Here is a 13965-nt window from a genome sequence, read left to right as displayed (position 1 = left end):
GTCCCTGGTGCTGGATGAGTAACTGAATAGGAAGTTCAAGTCCAACTTTGGTGAGCTCCCATTTTGATGAGGAAGACAGATATCGCTTAACATAGGGCCTAGGAATCCTTTTAAGCAACTATCACCCTTTGCATAAATTCTGCAACCACATCTTGTTTGGAACTGAAATACTAGTTGCCAGCTCCACCCCGCCCCCCTTGGCTTTTGGCTAAGTCTACCCAACTCCTTGGCATTGCACTCGGGGCCCTCCCAAGTCTGGTCCCACTCAGGGCATACTATTTCCCTCTGCTAAGTCCATCCCTATCCCCACCCCAATGGTGTGCTCCAGCCATATTGGGCTGAAGGGAATTTTTAAAAACTGCATCCCACAATGTTTTTTTTTTAGTTCCTCCCAGGTACAGAAATGCTCTGGTGGAAAGCTGCAGCTATGGTGGAGGCAAAAGACAGAAAAAGAGTCCCCTTGGGGCGCCTGGGTGTCACAGTCGGTTCAGTGTCTGACTCTTGGTTTTGGTTCAGGTCATGATCTCAGGGTCCTGGGATTGAGCCCCAAGTCGGGCTCTGTGCTCAGCAGGGAGTCTGCTTGGGATTTTCTCTCTCTCTCTCTCCCTCCGTTTGCCCCTCCCCTGTTCCTGCTCTCTCTCTCTCTCAAATAAATAAATCTTTTTTAAAAAGAGTCCCCTAGCACCTGGGTGGCTCAGTTGGTTAAGCGACTGCCTTCGGCTCAGGTCATGATCCTGGAGTCCCGGGATCGAGTCCCGCATCGGGCTCCCTGCTCGGCAGGGAGTCTGCTTCTCCCTCTGACCCTCCTCCCTCTCATGCTCTCTGTATCTCATTCTCTCTGTCTCAAATAAATAAATAAAATCTTTAAAAAAAAAAAAAGAGTCCCCTTGGGGCGCCTGGGTGGCTCAGTTGGTTAAGCGACTGCCTTCGGCTCAGGTCATGATCCTGGAGTCCCGGGATCGAGTCCCACATCGGGCTCCCTGCTCGGCAGGGAGTCTGCTTTGCCCTCTGACCCTATCCCCTCTCATGTGTTCTTTCTCTCTCATTCTCTCTCTCTCAAATAAATAAAATCTTTAAAAAAAAAAAAAGAGTCCCCTTAACCTCTCCGAGCCTTACTTTTCTCATCTATAAAGTAGAGGTACAGGATTGGGGTGAGGGTTTGGCCAAACAGCAGAGGCTCTGCCAACCAAGAAAGGCTCTGTGAGCATGAGCTACTATGTGGGGATGAGTAAGACCATCGCTCTCTTAAAGGAGCTCACAATCGAGAAGCTGGGAAAGATATGTAAATGACCAAGTGCATGAGCAAAATAATTGCTAGGAAAACATGCATGCTGCTACGGACTGCCCACTTTTTTTTTTTTTTTAAAGATTTTATTTATTTATTTGACAGAGAGAGAAATAGCGAGAGCAGGAACACAAGCAGGGGGAGTGGGAGAGGGAGAAGCAGGCTTCCTGCCGAGCAGGGAGCCCGATGTGGGACTCTATCCCAGGACCCTGGGATCATGACCTGAGCCGAAGGCAGACGCTTAACGACTGAGCCACCCAGGCGCCCCAGACTGCCCACTTTAAGAGTTTGCTTGCTGTCTCTGCTCTCTCATGGGAGAATACAAGTCAGCGGTCTGCAACCCAGGAGAGGGTTCTCACCAGGACCCGACCATGCTGACACCCTGATCTCCGACTTCCAGCCTCCCGAACTGTGAGAAATAAATCCCTGTTGTTTATAAGCCTCTCTGTCTAGGGTGTTTGGTCAGAGCAGAGCCCAAACTGACTAAGACACATGCCAGGTGCACATGAATTGCCCCCATTGAGGACACTGAAAAAAGCATGGAAACTTGAAAGGCATCTAAAGGGGTGTCCCCAGTGGCCGCCCTAAGTGAGTGGTTTGAAGAGATCAACTCTCACTTGAATGTGAGCATTCTGGTCTATCTATCTTTAACCGGCAGTCTCATTTCCATGGTCACAACTCATAAATAATCCTATTGGCTACCATTTATAGAGAGCTTGCTATGTGCCAGGCGCTGGGCCAAATGCTTTGAGGAGTATCTCATTTAATCTTCAACAGCCCTCTAGGCGTGAGGTTCTACCATTAGTATTCCATTTGCCAGAGACTAGGTTAGCTGCCCAAGCCAGAGCTGGGATGCCAAGCCAGGTGTGTGTGACTCCAAAAGCCAGTCCCCTGACTACCACCCTACGCTGCCTTTCAGAGCGAAAACTAGAAAGTCACCCCCCAAAACACAAGAACCCATCACTCCTATCTCTGCTTAGCAGAATTTCTCCACTGTGGAGGGTGATGAGTCACTTGGAGCCCAGGAGATTCTTGAATCCGACCCTGCTCTTGGAGCAGAGTAGACACAGCCCTCCACACCTGGGTCATCACAGGGTTTGGTTCTCCTTGGGGCTTGTCACCATCCTTGACATCAAGGGGAAAAAAAAACAAAACAAAAATGGATGGGAAATCCTAGGCCAATCTAGGGCATCAGCAGGCGTTAGCAGTGGAGAAACAGAAATCACTGAAGGAGTCAGAGCAGAAAGGAACTCCCTGGGGAAGCTATTAACAATTTAGTATGTGGGAATGTGGCTCCCACCTGCCAAAGAGACAGATCTGCCTGATGGAAAATACTGTGAGTGAGTGAGTGAGCGAGCGGGCAGCTCCCCTGGGCTGCCTTTCAGTCTGGCTTCATCTGCAAGCCCCGGGAGGGCAATGACCTTAACCATAAACATAAAATAATAACCACTTGCATTTGCAAAGCACTTTTGACTTTCCAAAGCACTTCCAGATTGATGACTTCATCTTATCTTGACACCATCCAATTATAAGGGGAGGTCAGGTTTCATTATCTTCTGTTTCTAGCTAGGAAGACAGACATCTAGAAAGCCTGGGTGAGATGCCCAAGGATACACAGAAGATCAGTGAAGGAAACAGGGTTGGCACTTTTCCATCCAGTTACCCAAGCCAGAAATCTGTGAATCCTTGACTCCTCTCTCTCCTCCCCTCAGAACCTCACCTCTAAGCAATCACCAAGTCCTGTCCATTCTTCCCAGATAACGCATGGAGCCTGCCACTGATCTTCATCCTTACTAGCATCTTCCCAGTCTGACATGCCAAAATCGCTTCTGAAACAGCCTCCCTGTATCCAGGCAGTACTGTGGTCGTAAGCACTCCATGCCTTCACCTCTCTCTCACCAGCCCCTTGTACCACCTTCCCCTTCACGTGCCATCCTCCAGCCAAAATAAGCTGCTGGTGGTTCTCCAAATAACCTGCTTCTCCCACCTCCAGGTTCATCTACGTGGTTAAGCAGAGGGGGGTGGTTTGAGGTCAGACTGGTTGAAGTCCCAGCTCAGCCACTTACTAGTTGTATGACCTTGGGTGAGTCATTTAACTTCTTCCATAAGCTTCATAAAATGGGGACAGCAAAAGCACCTGCTTTACAGCACACAGCATGTAGGCAGGGCTCAATATGTGTTAGCTACTGCTGTGACCATGGTTCCTCTGCCTGGAACATTCTACCGCAGGCTCCCCAGTCCCTTTGTCACCAAACCCCCTCCTAAACCCCCATCACATCTCAGCTGAGATGTTGTTCCCTTCCCTGCTCCTCCAGATTAGTTTCTATCACACATTGTCTGTTCCCTGGAGGCACATCTCCCTCCCGGGAGCACAGTCAGGTCCTGGGTTCCTAGAAGACCATCCCACCCAGACGTTGCTGGGGAGGCTTGGGTCTGTCCAGAGGAAGAGGGAATGGAGTGGAAGAGGGAGGGTGGCCACAGCAGGAGAGGACTGGACTCCCTGAGAAGGAGAGGACAGAGGAGGTTGTAGGTTTCCTGGGTGAGGACTTTGACGAGTCGTAAGTAAGAGCCTGGAAAATTTCTGCAATAAGTTCAGAGTCAAGGGAGGAGAGATAAAGGCTCCTGCTTTCAAGTGGACCCTGAGGTCTTAAACAAAAGCATCTCAGAGGTGACCTGGATGGATAGAATGCCAAAGGTCTTTGCCTCATGTTTCCTGGATCCTGCAAACCTCAAAGAAGGAGAAGGAAAGCTTAAACTATCCCCCTACCAGGTCCTCTCCTCTCTGACACTGGATTTTCCCACAACCTTGGTGGATGGGGGCAGGGGATGGAGTTTGTTTTATTTATTTATTTTTAAAATTGTTTTTGTAGCACTGAATGCTAAGGAGGAAAAGCACATACCTGTTAGAGGAAACATCATGAGGCCCAGACCAGGCATCGATAAAAGACAGATGAAAATCACTGTCTTCAGAAGAAGGAAGGTGACAGGGAGAAACTGAAGCTGCAAAATCTCCTGCCGCCTCCTTGCACCCGGGATTAGACCCCTGTCCGGACACTGCCACCCACCTGCCCAAGAACCATGTCTTCCCCTTATTCTCTGCAACTGAACTCTGATCAGGGGTAGGGGTGTTCCCTAGATTTTGGGAAAGGGAGCTCCTTCCCCACCTCAGGGGGTGAACTAACCTAAACAAAATATGTAAATTATGGCAGTCTTTAGTAGATTGCAAAATGGTCACAATTCTTCATTCCTCTTTGTGTCTATACTCTTGGCCATGGGACCTTATGGCTCTTTCGATCAAGCAGTGGAGTCTATTTCCTACCCCTGTACCTGGGTCAGCTTTGTGACTTGCTTTGCCCAGAAGATGGGATGGAAATGACAGCATGCCAGCTCAGAGTCTAGGATCTCAAGAGGCCTTGCATCCTTCCATCCGATCTCTTGGAACTCTACCGCTGTCATGGAAACAAGCTTGGGCTAGCTCTCTGGATAAGAGACTCATCACCCCATCACCCCCATCTGACAACCAGCCAACACTAGGCATGTGAGTAAGACCATCGTAGACCAGGCAACCCACAACCGACCCTACAGTTGACCACAGGCACAAGAAGACCAGCCGAGATCAGCTGAGATCAGCCCAGGCTGACTCAGATCACAGAACTACTCAGCTATACACAGACAGCTGATGGACAATAAATGGTTGTGGTTTCAAGCCACTAGGTTTGGGGATGATTTGTTAAGCAGGAGCCATCATAATACATACTTCCCTACATCATCCTGCATCCTACGGGTGGATATGTAACCAACCAGATGTAAAAACAAATCTGCTGACAGGCTTTCTTTTCCCAGAATGAAAAGCAAAGGCCCATCAGAAGAAAACTGTTTGCCCAAACCACCTTGGGATGCTGATATGATGCCTGGAGCTGTAGCAGCCATCCTGCAATCATACAGTAAACATGACAATGAAAAGCCAGTATGGTGAGGTTGTCAGTGGAAAGATGGAACAAGCCTGGGTCTTTGGTGATGCTGTTGAGTTCTAAGTACACCAGCTCTGGACTGCCTGTGTCAAGACCTCTGGTGTAAGCTACTCCTAGTCATGTCCTTTGGTTACTTGCAGCTTAAAGCTTTCCTTAAGGATGCATCCATGCATGGGTAATATCCCAAGAAGAGTGACACTGAAATAAATGAACATTGTTTCCTGGCATGAATGCATATTTGTTTTGAAACTGGGAGGTGGAAATCTGTGATTAAGAGTATGGACTCCATTTGAACACTGGGTCTGCCACATGCTAGTTAGGTGACTCTGGATAAGTTTACCAGATTCACCAAGTCTCCATTTCTTCATCTATTAAGAGGAACTGCTAATATAACACATATTTGATAGGATTATGAAGAAGATAAATGGGGCAATGCAAACACAGAGCTTGCTGCAGTTCCTGACACAATGGAAACATTTGATAAGCTCCCATCCTGGCTAGTACTGTTATTACAATAACCTTCCTTTCCCAATGTGAGGCAAAGTGATTCCCAGACCAAGACGGAGCCATCCCTGGGATCTGGCCAGTGTTGGGTCCATGTACTGAACGGTGAGCTGGGTCCTGCCTAGAGTTAATTCACAAGCGTCAAACTGCAGGATTTGCTTGTTTAGGGGGTGGTGGGGGTGGATGCTGAGGGGCAGGGTAGAAGGGACTTGAGTGAGAGCAGCAGGGAAGGGACAGTGGCTGGGAGGACAGTGTGTGACAGGCTGAGTTCCCCAGCCCAGAGCCAACTAGAGCTGCATGAATAGAGCCCGAGGTGTTACACAAAACAATGGGCCTCTGAGGCGTGGGACTCCAGCAACCCAGGCAGTTGAGTGTGACCTTGTGGGGAGAAGGGCCTTGTGGGGACTTCTACTCGGAGAACATGCACAGTGCCTCAGCTGCCTGCCTCCTGGGGACAGTGAGGGAGGCACAGGATGGCAGAATGAACACGCTCTGTCTCCTGTTTTATCTATCAAGCTGTCATTTTCCTTAGACAACAAATCAGCTCTTGCTTTGCCTTACTTTGTTTTCTCTGCTCATTCCCTTCAGCTTCCCACCTCATACCCAGCCTTCTCCTCCCTCCATCTGGAGTTCTCATTCCCTCGGCTGGAACCCTAATGCTACCCCCTGCCTTCCGTCCTCCTCCTCCATCCTCGGTAATTACTCTCTGGAGCATGGAAGCTGCCCATCTCTCATCTGCACACTCTGATGCTGAGTATTAATAACTGCTTTCAGTTGACCTTGTCAGATGGGTACTCCCTCCTGGCAAGTCCTACTCTGCCTCTTCCAAGGTATCCTTCTCCACCTCCCATCCCTGTCCTCCCCTCCCCAGCCTCTCCCCACAAAGCCTGGGCAAAACCCTGAACCAGAGGGAGGTGCTGGGGAGCCAGATGAGTGTCCACAGCCCCAGCCCTCATGGAAAGTTCCTATCCTCAGAGGCATCTCTCTCTCTTTAAAGGGCCCTCAGGCTCGGGGTGCTGGCCTCCTGGCTGGGCCCCAGGGCCATCTGGTAGCGAGGCAGGGAGGTGTGGTGAAACAGACAGATTTAGGGGCCCTGGGACTAGCATTCTATCACCAGATGCACAGAACTGTAGAACTGGAAAAAAAGCTTAGGCATCGTCTAGTCCAACCCTCCTTCAGTTTACAGAGAAAGATGCTGAGGTGCAAAGCAGTATAAAGGGACTGACACACAGCAAGTTAGTAGCAGAATCAAGATCAGAACCCACGTCTCCTGAATCCAGTAACAATGCCCCTTCTCCCACCTTGGGCAGGGTGACCTTGGGCAACGGCCTCATTCATATGCCAGGCACTGTGTAAAGCACTTTTATGTATATGATTTGATTTAATCCTTCACATAACTCTTTCAGGGGAGGAGGGGCACGATCCCCAGTTTACAGATGAGGAATCCAGAGCTCAGAGCAGTTTGGGAGCTTGCTCAATGTCATGTAGGGGCTGGATAGGAACCCAGGTCTCTCTGAGTCCATAGACCCTCCTGGCCAAGGCACAAAATCTCTCTGTGAAACTCTAAGCACTCCAGGCCTCAGTTTCCTCACCTGTGAAATGGAGCGATTGGACTCCATGGCCCCAGACCCACCTGAAAGAAATTTTGAGGAGAGGCAGCCTGTTTGCTAGTTGTCTGCATTAGTGGGAAAATTTGTTTTCCCCATTTGCTTCAAAAGAGCTCGCCCCCAGGTTTACACTGAGAGGAGCCTAGGGAAGGTGCCATGGCAACCACAGAGACTCCTGAGAGCCGAATTCGCCTGAGTTGGCCAGACTGGCAAACTGAGTGACCTGAGTCCTAAGGCACCCCAGGGCGTCAGGGCAGAGCTGGCAGGAGGGGCTGAGCAGCCTGAGATCCTGGCTGGGCAGAGAGAATATGGGTCTGCAGCCTGAACACAAGGCTCTGTGGTCGGATCTGTGACATAGAAAGTTGGGGATCCTGAGCCAATCTCTTCCTCTCTCTGAGCCTCAAGGTATTTTTTTGTCCATTAGCCCACAGAATATACTCAAAATAAATAGCAGCTGCTATTATTATTATCAATATCCAAATTTTTAAAAAAGATTTTGAGAGAGAGCATGAACAGGAGGGGTTGCAGAAAGAGAGGGAGAAGCAGACTCCCCGCGGAGCAGGGAGCCCGACATGGGGCTCGATTCCAGAAGCCTCCGATCATGACCTGAGCCAAAGGCAGACGCTTAACCGACTGAGCCACCCAGGCGTCCCTAATACCCAAATTTTGAAGAGTTGGATGGCCGTCAGTTAATGAACTTGAAAATGCTTTATAGACGGCAGCACTACACAAGTGCAAGAGATTATCATCACTCAGGAAGAATATTCACACTCCCGTGGCTGTGTAGAACCCCTTACTTGCATACAATAATTGAACCGAGCACTATCTATACAAAAGACAGGCTAGACACTACGTTTGGGGAGAAGTGCAAAGATGAATCATACGCGGGTTTTTACACTCTAGAAGGTGACATGTAAGGAAGGGAGGCGGCGGTAAGTGGTGTGAGAGAGGGTCAAACAAAGTCGTCGGGAGCTCAGAGAGACCCCCAGAAGCCCCAGCACACCGGCCTCCTGGGCTGCTCCAGCCACCGGGACGGGCGGACCACCCCGCAGCTCCTAAATTCTCAGGTTCAACACTCAGCCTGGCGCACAGCGGACAGGGTGACCGACTGTGCCGGTTGGCCTGCCACTCTCCTGGTTTTTCCACAGAAACCTCTCAGTCCCGGGGAAACCGGCACGGCCCGTCACCCTCACAGCAGCTGCCAGAGGCCGTTTTACGGAGCTAAGAAGTATTCTAGTGCCAGCCACAACCGGGGGTAGCGCCTGAGGCCCCACCCCGCGGCCCTGGGAGGAGGAAGCCTGATTGGACCTGCTGAGGTCAGGTGATCACTCAGGGCCAATCAGCCGTGGCCGTCGCAGGACGGGCTCCCGCACCGAACATGGCCGCCAGGGGCCCGCAGCGCCGGGTGGGGTAAGGAGCGGGCGGGGTCGTTGACTCCATGGTCCAGGCACATCCCCCAAAAGGTGTCAGCTATGATTTCTGCCTCCCCGCCAAAATAACGAACTCTTCGGAGAAAGGCCCAAGCCTTGGGGCGCCTGGGTGGCTCAGTCGTTAAGCGTCTGCCTTCGGCTCAGGTCATGGTCCCAGGGTCCTGGGATCATCAGCTTCAGGCTCTGTTTCTCCCTGTGCCCCTCCCCCTCCCTTGTGTCCCCCGCCCCCAAGTAAATAAATAAAATCTTTTTAAAAAAAAATTTGATCATTGGGCGCCTGGGTGGCTCAGTCATTAAGCGTCTACCTTCAGTTCAGGTCATGATCCCAGGGTCCTGGGATCGAGCCCCGCATCGGGCTCCCTGCTCGGCGGGAAGGCTGCTTCTCCCTCTCCCACTTCCCCTGCTTGTGTTCCCTCTCTTGCTGTGTCTCTCTCTGTCAAATCAATAAAATCTTAAAAAAAAAAAAAAAAAGGCCAAGCCCTATTTATCCTTATATGCACAGAACCTAGCACATGCCTGACAAAGTATGCAATACACATTTGTTTGGTTGTTTTTGGTTTTTTTTCTCTGTTCTTCTAACCCATCAAGCTTGCTCAACCCTATGCCTTGGCACTTGCCTCTACCTAAAACGTTCTCCCCTCAGCCGCCAGGTGGCTGGGGTCTCTCCTCAAACACCAGCCCTGAGCTCCAATCTACAAGACATCTCTCCCCAACCCTGGCACTATCTTCCCATCAGCTTGTTGCAACCTGTTATTACTTCCTGACTCTCTTCCCAGCGCTAATCACCACCTGGAATCATCTTGTTCATTTACTGGTTTGAATTGTCTGTTTTCCCAATACTAGAATGTGAGCTCTGGAAGGGCAGACACCTTATCTCTCTTGCTCATCACTGTGTGCCCAGCACAGAGATAGCACCTGCCTCATTTAGGTGCTTAAGAAATATTTATTGAATGAATAAATAAATGGATGAAATGTAGGGGGCGGTGCATTCTAGCTGTGGTAACAGCACCGGGTGAAACAGGGAGGAGGGAATTAATTCATGGTCTGCACAGGGAACAGGAAGTTGCTTAATTTGGTTGGAAGGCAGAGAGCACAAAGGGAAGTGGGCAACAATTTGTTGGGTAGGTTAGTGGGTTAGGGCCAGATCGCCACACCACAGTGCCTAGCTCTTTGCTTATCCACGCCTGCAGGAGATTTTAAGTGAGGCTTTCCTTTTTGTAAAATAATAATTTTTTAATGACTTCAGGTAACACAGGTGAGCATTTCTATCAAAAGGCCTACTTGGTAATAATTCTAGACAGGAGTGCTTTGTAATGATGCCAGACATGAACATAAACCTTTGTGGAATGTCAAGAGCTTGCAGGAGAAAGTCTTCTGTGCTCTGACAACAGCCCCAGGAACCACACAAGGCTAGCTCTGGTCACTGTTCAGAGAAGCCTTGGGGAGGGGTGGCGAGAACAGCAGCCTGTGAGTTCAGAAGACCTGCACCTTCTTTTTGCCAGCTGTGTGACCGGGGCAGGACTCTCACCCTCCTTAAGTTCATTCATTCGTGGGCACCTGGGTGGCTCAGTTGGTTAAGCAACTGCCTTCAGCTCAGGTCATGATCCTGGAGTCCCGGGATCGAGTCCCGCATCGGGCTCCCTGCTCAGCGAGGAGCCTGCTTCTCCCTCTGACCCTCCCCCATCTCATGTACTCTCTCTCATTCTCACTCTCTCAAATAAATAAATAAAATCTTAAAAAAAAAAAAAGTTCATTCATTCGTGTATTTATTCACTCAGCCACTCATTCAACAAATAGTTATTATGTGCCTATTGTGATAGTTAATTTTATATGTCAACTTGCCTGGCCCACATTGCAAAAACATTTGGTCAAACATTATTCCAGACATTTATGTGGGGGTGTTTTGGATGAATTGATATATTTTTTTAAAGATTTTATTTATTTATTTATTTATTTGAGAGGAAGGGAGAGTGAGAGAGAGACAGAACACGATCGGGGGGAAGGGTAGAGGGAGAAGCAGACTCCCCACTGAGCAGGGAGCCCAACATGGGACTTGATCCCAGGACCCTGGGATCATGACCTGAGCCAAAGGCAAACACTTAACTGGCTGAGCCACCCAGGCACCCAAGGGATGAATTAATATTTAAACTGTTGGACTTTGGGTAAAGCAGATTGCCCTCCAAAATGTGGGTGGGCCTTGTCCAATCAGTTTAAGCCCCACTTAGAACAAAAGACTTGACCTGCCATGAGCAAGCGGGGATTCTCCAGCCTGACAACCTTCAGACTTGAACCAAAACATCAGCTCTTCCCTGAGTATCTAGCCTCCCAGCCCACCCTGCAGACTCTGGACTGCCAACCTCCATAATCACATGAGTTAATTCCTTAAAATAAGTCCTTCTCTCTATATATACACATCCTAATGACTCTGTTTCTTTGGAGAACCCTGAATAATACAGTCTACGAAGTGATTAATTCCGAAGATGGAGCAATGAAAAAAACGGACCCAGTCTGTGACCTCACTGAATTTACATTCTAGTGAGAAGAGTAAACAATAAATAAGAAATACAACATTAAACACACCATTTAGAGGTGTTTACGAGTTGTGGAACCCCAGGGCACAGATCTGTCTGGCTGGAAGAACTAGCTGGGTAAAGATCTGAGCAGAGAGGCTTTTAGGCAAGAGTCAAGGTTTCATTTCAGATCCTCTTTTGTGAAATGGAGAAAAGATCAGCTCTGTTGTCATAGAGAATGTTTAGAATGAGCTCATTTTGGGGCGCCTGGGTGGCTCAGTCGTTAAGCGTCTGCCTTCGGCTCAGGTCATGATCTCAGGGTCCTGGGATCGAACCCCACATTGGGCTCCTGCTCAGCGGGAAGCCTGCTTATGCCTCTCCCACTCTCCCTGCTTGTGTTCCCTCTCTCGCTGTGTCTCTCTCTGTCAAATAAATAAATAAATACAATCTTTAAAAAAAAAAAAGAATGAGGGTGCCTGGGTGGCTCAGTTGGTTGAGCGACTGCCTTCAGCTCAGGTCATGATCCTGGAGTCCCGGGATCGAGTCCCGCATTGGGCTCCCTGCTCAGCAGGGAGTCTGCTTCTCCCCCGACCCTCCCCCCTCTCATGCTCTCTCTCTCTATCTCATTCTCTCTCTCAAATAAATAAATAAAATCTTTAAAAAAAAAAAAGAATGAGCTCATTTTTGTTTTTAAAAAAAAAGACACGTCTAGCAGGAGAGAAGGAGTTGTTGCCTTAGCAGATGGCAGCAGGCTCCTTAGAGAAAGAATTGTCTCTCCTTAGGGTAACACTTTGATAAGCCACTTGAGGGGGGAAGTGCTATGCACCCAAGGATACCAGCTCTCAGCCCAGCCTAGAAGAGCCGTACACCAGGAACCACATGCGGGATCTGAAAGGAGGAGCCCAAAGAAGGAGGGAGGTGGCACAAGCCCTGACAGAGGACCTGAGGACTTTTACCAACAGCAGGTCAACCTCAATTTTATTTTCTTTTTTTATGTAAAGTTTTATTTATTTATGTAATCTCTACACCCAACGTGGGACTCGAACTCACGACCCCAAGATCAAGAGTCACATACTCCCTTGACTGAGCCAGCCAGGCATCCCAGGTCAACCTCAATTTTATTTATTTTTTTAAAGATGTTATTTATTTATTTGAGAGAGAGAGTGAGCAAGAGAGAGCATGAATGGGCAGAGGGAGAGGGAGAAGCAGACTCCCCACTGAGCAGGGAGCCTGATGGGCGGCTCGATCCCAGGACACCGGGATCATGACCTGAGCCAAAGGCAGACACTTAACCAACTGAGCCACCCAGGTGCCCCTCAACCTCAATTTTAAATGGTTTGTGCTCTTGAGACATAACCTCACTCTTTGTCCCTCTGACCTTAAGAATGTCTTCGATACACACATGTGCCCCCAGAGAAGCTCAGTTTTGAGGAGGGAGTGGAATTTCCATGGGGTACAGAATAAAGAGTTCAAGCCCATCTTATCTCAATCTTAAGAGCCCAGCTGACTTCTGGGTCACGAATGCATAAGAATGTATAAGAAAACAAAGTGTGGGAAGCTTGACTCCAGAGGCTTACATGTTCTATCTCTGGGTGATGGAACGACGTGATTTTGTTATATATGTGCAACTATCTAAACCTTTTACAATAAGCAGAAAATATCCAAAGCTATCTTCATTTTTTTACAAATTAATAAATCTCCTCCTGCTGCCAATCCTGCCCAAGTGGACAAGACAGCGGGTCTCTCCTCACTAGGAGGGGACCGGGAGAGAGGCTGGGTCTCCTTCCTCCACTGCATTTGGAAACATGACTCATCCCACTCTTCAGCCTCCTATGGAAGTGAAAAGAGCTCCAAGGAAGACTTGCAAATTGCTCCTCTCTCTCCTCTCTTTCCACAGTGAAAGTGAGAGGAACCCAACCGTCCTGCTCTTCTCTCTAGACAGCTAACTCCTGGCCATTTGCCTGCCAGGCCAAGCCGCCTCCCCCTAGCCCTCAAGGCCAGGCAAGTTAATGAGGTGGGAGTTACTTTGCATTATTTTTCAGCTCCGTAGCCAGGCCTGGGTTCCAGAGAAAGCCTCCAGCACCTTCCTGAAGGCCCCCAGAACGTTGCTGCCCCCCAGGCCCTGATGTCCAACAGAGCCACAGGCCTCAGAGGAAGACAGGTCTCCTACCTTCCACCTCCTTCCTGGGGACTCCACCCCAACCCTGGTGACAGTCCCTTTTCTCCCAAAGCCCAGGTTACATAAGATTCCTCCTCACCTGCTGCCATGAACCAACCTCCTCCTCAAATTATGGTCCAGGTAAAATTTGGTTACAAAGGGCATTTGGGGGAGATGCCCTAGCTAGCTCATTCAGTAGAGCATGCAACTCTTTTTTTAAAAAGATTTATTTTATTTTATTTTATTTTATTTTATTTGACAGAGAGAGAGACATTGAGAGAGGGAACACAAGCAGGGGGAGTGGGAGAGGGAGAAGCAGGCTTCCCGCTGAGCAGGGAGTCTGACGTGAGGCTCCATCCTAGGACCCTGGGATCATGACCTGAGCTGAAGGCAGACGCTTAATGACTGAGCCACCCAGGCGCCCCTAAGATTTTATTTATTTATTTGGGAGAGAGAGGATGAGCAGGGAACAGGGGGAGGGGCAGAGGGAGAGGGAGAGA

The sequence above is a fragment of the Neomonachus schauinslandi genome, chromosome 4 (genome assembly GCF_002201575.2).
Source record: "Neomonachus schauinslandi chromosome 4, ASM220157v2, whole genome shotgun sequence".
Classification (NCBI taxonomy): domain Eukaryota; kingdom Metazoa; phylum Chordata; class Mammalia; order Carnivora; family Phocidae; genus Neomonachus; species Neomonachus schauinslandi.
The sequence above is the reverse complement of the archived record's forward strand: the minus strand, read 5'-3'. Positions refer to the sequence as shown.